Source organism: Perognathus longimembris, chromosome 17, assembly GCF_023159225.1.
Source record: "Perognathus longimembris pacificus isolate PPM17 chromosome 17, ASM2315922v1, whole genome shotgun sequence".
Classification (NCBI taxonomy): domain Eukaryota; kingdom Metazoa; phylum Chordata; class Mammalia; order Rodentia; family Heteromyidae; genus Perognathus; species Perognathus longimembris.
The window spans coordinates 18289739-18296157 of record NC_063177.1 but is presented as its reverse complement, the minus strand read 5'-3'; positions in this window follow the sequence as shown (position 1 = coordinate 18296157).

The following is a 6419-nucleotide window of genomic DNA, read 5'->3' as shown; positions in this document are numbered from 1 at the left end:
ACTACTGTCGACATATTGTCTAATGTCGACATTACATTTAAAGCCCTAAGCGAATTTTCTTGGGCTTGGCCACATGGCTACTGTATTTGTTCTTCATACATTGTATATTGTATATATGTCTACCTGACCTAGAGAAGGGAAAGAAAAACAGGGCGTAAGATATCACAAGAAATGTACACACTGCCCTACTATGTAACTGTACCCTTTTTGCACTACACCTTGTCAAAAAATTTTGTGTTCAAGTAATAAATAAATTAAATTTAAAAAAATTGACGGCAGGTCACTGAGTTGCACAAACTGTACTGAAAATCAAGCACTTGCTTGAGAATACCTTGAGAGGCTCCCTTCACAGGCTCTCAGGGCAGTGTCACAACACCAGTGTCCCCGAGCATCCTGCCCTGGACACCTGGGAAAACAACCATTCCTGCCTGCAAATTGCTACAGTCCTCCCCTCCGTCCTTTCACTTGAACCCTCAAGCTATGAGCTAAAAGGGAGAGGAACAAAGGTTAGAAGTGAAGGCCCCTCCTTTGTGAGGCACCCCCCCCAGTTCCCCCAGATGTGTCCAATGTACATGTGTCCTCCTCTCAGACCCCACTCCACCATGACCATCACTCTCCCCCCCGCCCCCCCCCCCCCCTCCCCGCACCAGCCGCTTGTTACCATGCAGGTGATGGGCGGGGCACTCATCTGGAGAGCCAGAGAAGAGTGCAGGCCACTGCGGCCAGCCTGCCTGGTGGCCCTGTCCTCCACGCCCCAGTCCTCGGTGGGAGAGGGCTGGTCCGTGCTGAAGGGCTCTCATTTCATGGTCCCAGGCTCTGGGTTCAGAGAGAAGGCTGCTGTGCTCTCCTCTGGACCAAGCTCTGAGATTTCCACACATAGAGAAGAAATCTGAGCCCTTTCGGACTTTAAACCTATGACCTGTTGTTATAAACTTGCGAGCAAAGACCTTCCAGCTCTGTTCTTCTGGGCCTAAAGTTTTCAAGCTTTGGAAAACAGTTGAGGAGTCAAAATGTGCTTCTCCTTAGTTAAGATCATGTGACCACTACTTAAAGTGGCAGTGACCTCACCACAGCCCTCCAGCCCCAAGAGCAGGCAGGACCACGTTCCCTCCCTCCCTGGGGCTTCAGAGACCTGAACTTAACTCTCTATACATATAAAAATGTGAAAAACACGTGGTTAGGGATTGAGGAGGTAGCTCAGCATCTGCCTAACTTCTGTGAGGCTTGGGTTAAATCCTTTTCGCACCTCACAAACAAAAACAAAAACTAGACCAAGTGGAAAAACCAGAACACAAAAATGAGAATTTCACACTGATGACCATGAATATAAATACTGGCAAGGATTAGATATGAACACCAGGAGATGGCAGGAATTAGGGTTTGGGGTTCTTTTCTCCTGTAAAGTAGAAATAAAACCTTTAGAAGGATTGATTGATGCCAAAAATACGAAAATATCTGCAACCACAAAATATAAACCCGCTCTATGTCACACACGTGTGTTTGTGGGGGTGGGGGTGGTTCTGGGTTCTCCGTTGCCTGGCTGTTTGACCCCCTAACATCTGCAAACTCAAGAGTAAAAACACAAGTGAGGTTGTGGCGTAGTCTAGTTCTCACCTGGGAGCTGTCCTCTGGCCTCTCCTGCCCCCCACTTCCTCAGCACCTCAGCTGGTGGTGACAGACCTTTCTTCTTCACTCCCTTCCTTTCCTTGCTGGGGCCAGACCCAGGGCTGGGCTTGCACGCGCTGACTGAGTGCTCTCCCACTGAGCCCGGTCCCAGCACGGTAAGTTAAAACCACCCTACAGTCTCACCCAGCCAGTTACAATTTATCAGGCCAAAGGGATTGATTTTTAGAGAAAGAGGAGGGGCAGGGGGAGACAAAGGAAAAGAAAGGGGGAGAGAGAGGGAGACAGGGACAAGAAAAGTTGGGGAGAGGGGGATTGAGCGAGCAAGAGAAAGAGACAGGGAGAAGCGGGGATGTCAATATATTTAAATCCAAAACTAAGTTAAACCTGGACGTGGCCATCTCTGGCTATGCTATACTCCCTCTGGCTGAAATACTAAACACTGAAGAACAGAAGAGCACAGTTTGTAGGGATGGAGAGCTTCCCTGACAGCCCATGACCCAGCCCCTTCCTCCGCTCTTCCTCCCTCTCCCCAAGTGTCCTGTAAGATGCTTCCCACATTCCCACTACCACATTCATTCCTCTCATTTACTCAGAAAAGGCGGACCAACCAGGAGCTACACCCTGGGGAGGGGAGGAAACGTCAGCCACAGCCTGACTCATTCACCTCCCCTCAGGGGCTGAGCAATTGTTCTAGATTTCATTTATTTTCTCTCTTGGAGCATCCTGCAGAGAGGAAGAAAACGAGTGTGGGTGGGTGGATTTTGGGGGTGGGAGAGCAATGTGTAGTTCCCAGACTTCTCAGAGTTTCAGGGCCCCTCCCACTGCCTGATTGCGATTTCCTGGCAACTGAGATGAGCAGCTCCTGAAAGGATAATATACTATTCTCTATTTTTGTTCGGAGCCATTACTAAGATCTGGTTTCTTAAAATATCCCCCTGGCACTTTTTAACTTGATTTTAAAAAAAAATTTTTTTTTGGCCAGGTGCTGGAAGTTCATGCGTGTAATCCTAGCTATTCAAGAGGCTGAGGTCTGAGAATTGAAAGTTCAAAGCCCAAGGCAGGAAAGTCTGTGAGACTCACATCACCAGTGAATTTACTAGCAAAAAGCTAAAGGTGCATCTGTGTCTCAAGCGATAAAGTGATAGTGACAAAGCAATAGCCTTGACAAAAAAGCATAGGGACAGTGCCCAGGTGCTGAGTTCAAGCCCCAGTACCGGCACAAAAAATAAATAAAATTAAGCATCCCTCAGGTAACCCATATCAAGTGCCTCTTCCCAAGATTTGATCTCTTTCTGTGCCCCTTCCTTGCTTACACCCTCTCGACACCACAGAACAGTCAGGTAAAGCCTAACTTTCTCCAACTCACTCCTCTGCCTCTCCCAGTTAAAGGAAACCTCCCAGTTATGAATCTGCAGGCCAGGAGTGGCCCTTTCTGCCTGCAGGTCCTGTCTGCCACCCTGATTCCTTGTCCATGTTCCTGATGCGATATCATTCTCCCTGGGATTTTCCCACAGAGCTCAGCAAGCTGGAGAGCACGCAGACCCAGGCACACACAAGTACAAGTGGTTGAGAAGGTGGATTTCTGAGCATTCTTTCTTGAAACCTTTCTTCTTGCAAAGATATTTTTATCCTGCTGGGTAGAAAGATGGCAACGAGGTCAATTTTACAACTGTCACCCTCCCTAGGCAGTCTTTGAGTTTTGTCTATAGCTAAGGGGGAAAAAAAGCCATGGGAGCCTTCCTTTGCACCTTGTATGTGTGTTGTCCCAGGCTGAGCAGGTGACAGGTGCGTGTCATGCCATGTACTCCAGCTCTAATGCGGGGGGGGGGGGGGGGGGACAGCATAGAGGTAGAGCGGTCAACTCACGCCTGCCTCTGGGCTAATTCTTCCCACCGCCACTCCCCTAGTGAAGACAGGATTGTGCAGGGCTGGGATCTAGTTCAGCGCTTGGAAGATGGCCTCATGGGTGAGCCATCCTCACGCTGTCAAAAAAGGAAGGAGAAAAAAAAAAAGAAAGAGAAAAGGAAAGGTTTCTATTTAAGCTTCTGATCAAACCTCCATTCCTCTTTCCAGAAACTGTCTCTGTAGCCAGGGGAACCAGAATCCGAAGAAGCAAGATGTAATTACAACTATTAGTCACAAACCACACAGCCGTTTGGAAATGCCCGCCACTCTACTTGTTTGTGCGATGCCGATCAGCACATTCCTAAGTAAAAACACTACAGAGCTGTGTGCTCTTTGACACCAGGTGTCAGGAGCAAGGTGAGTTCACTTCTCAAGCCACTCCATTCCCACTTTCCCAAACCAAATAAAAGCCCTAGCATGTATTAGGGATTGTGCACAGAGATAAGATTAATTACAGATCATCAAGCCAAGCAGTAATTTGCATTCTCTGTGGAAGAGTCTAAAGTTCCTCAAACACGAACCAAGGCTGAGTAGAGTAATCGTGGTGCAATCATAATCTGCGCTGCTAGCCTGCTGTAGCAAGGCACAAACTCAGTAAAGCCATTCGTGTCTTCTGCCTTAAAGACGGGCTTCCATCCTGCCTACCTCCGTGGACTTCACCGTTAAGGCCAAAACCTGAGGCATGCTCAAGCAAGGAGGCCATGCCTGCTCTCGGTGCCACCGCATAGGACCTGGTTGTGCCCTGGGGTTTCCACCAGCCCTCCTACCCTCAAAGCTCCCTTCATGATCTAATGGCACAGAATCGGTCACAAGTTCAAGAGCTGACTCGATTGCTCCTCCCAGGCACCACTGTGAAACATGCGGGCTTGCATCAGCTGGGCTGCCAGTCGCAGGGACCCTAGCCTGCCTTTTGGAAAGAGAGAGGAGAGGGGACGCAAGCGAGAGGAGTGGGGAGAATCAAGAGAGGTGGGGAGAATCTTGCTTGTGTTGTAGACATGGATGCTGGGCCTCGGCTCCCCTCTCCCAGCTGTCCCCTTACGCAAACGGTTCCCGTGTGAGACGCTGCTGGATTTCGGAAGACGAAAGCTAAATATTTAGGGTTAAGAAGTCCAGGGAAGTTTGGACCAGTAATGGAGAGAGAGAGAAAAAAAATCTCCATTTACAACTTTCCTGGCCAGAGTGCAAGCTGGAGGAGGAGGCAGCCGCCACAGGTCCAGGTCACGCCCCGGGCTGGCAAAAGTACAGTGGATTATTTAGACCTTCATAAAAAAAAGAAATGGATTTGGCATATGAGTACTCCTCATCCAGGCAGAATGAACAGCCCTGCCTGTAGTGCAAGAGTGCTAGGTGTCCACAACCCAGAGCTCTCCTGCCTGTCTGAAATCCCAGATCCAAGTCACTTTGTGGCTGGGTGACTTCAGGCAGGTTGCTTAACCTCTCTGAGTCTCCATGTCTACCTGTTTAAGCGCAATTCACTAAAAATGACTAACGCCTGGCTCTTGTGGGAGTTAAATAAGAGCCTGACAAATGCTTAACTCAAATGTGTAGCACATGGAAAACGCCAGCAAAATAGCATGAGTGATTTCAATACCACCACACACATGCCGCCCATTCTGCATCCTCCAATACTTTCCAGGCAGGGAAACTGAGGCCCACAGGACTTGGAACTTAGGAGGCTTGTGGCCCTCTTCTAGGGCCTCACAGGCTTTATGCCTTTTGATCAGAGGATTGACGACCACAGGAAACCACAGGCCCTTGGGTGCTATTCTCCCAGATATTCAAGATCCAGGGGAACCCAGATATTCGCTTTTTCTTGGGGGTGGGGGTGTACTAGAGTTAGAACTCAGGGCCTCAGCCTCTTACCACTGAGCCATGCTTCCATTCCTATTTTTGCAGGTTATTTTGAGGGATAAGTTTTTACTTCCTGCCTAGGATAAGAAGCATGTGCTAGGGCTGGGGATATGGCCTAGTGGCAAGAGTTGCTTGCCTTGTATACATGAAGCCCTAGGTTCAATTCCTCAGCACCACCTATACAAAAATGGCCAGAAGTGGTGCTGTGGCTCAAGTGGCAGAGTGCTAGCCTTGAGCAAAAGGAAGCCAGGGACAGAGCTCAGGCCCTGAGTCCAAGCCCAGGACTGGCAAAAACAAAAACAAAAAAAAACACAACAACAACAACAAAAAAAAGCATGTGCTACTTGTCTCTCTCTCCCCTTGAAAAGCGGGGGTTCAGCCTGCCCTGTGGCTAGGATTACAGCTGTGAGCCATAGGCCTCCAGCTTTTTAACAGGCACTCCACGACAAATGGAGAATATGCTAGAACATGCTAGAACATCCCCGCTGTATATCCTCTGAGGCCTGTCTCAAGTTTCTTTACTTCTTCTTACCACCACAGCCCAGGGGGAATCTTCCTATGCATGGTATAATTACCTGTCATAAATCACTGATTTTCACATGTCCCTAGTTATCCTCCTATAAATACTTGCTTCATGTTGCCCTGGATGCAGGGGCCATGGCTTATACATCTCTATGTTCCAGGGTTTTTTTTGTGCTTTTTTTTCCCCCAGTCATGGGGCTTGAACTCAGGGCCTGGGCGCTGCCTCTAAGCTTTTTTGCTACCACTTTGAGCCACCGTGCCACTTCTGGTTTTCTGGTGTTAATTGGAGGTAAGAGTCTCACGGACTGTCCGGTCCAGGCTGGCTTTGAATTGCCATCCTCAGATCTCAGCCTCCTGAGTAGCTAAGGTTGTAGGCGTGAGCCGCCAGCACCCAGCTGTGTACCAGTTCTTGCAGATCGGTGAATGTGCTGCCCCGCCCTCAGCCTGGAGGCCTGTCCAGGCTTGGGCCTAGGATCAGTCTGTTCCTGTCAACCAACTCTAGCCCAGATAAGAAG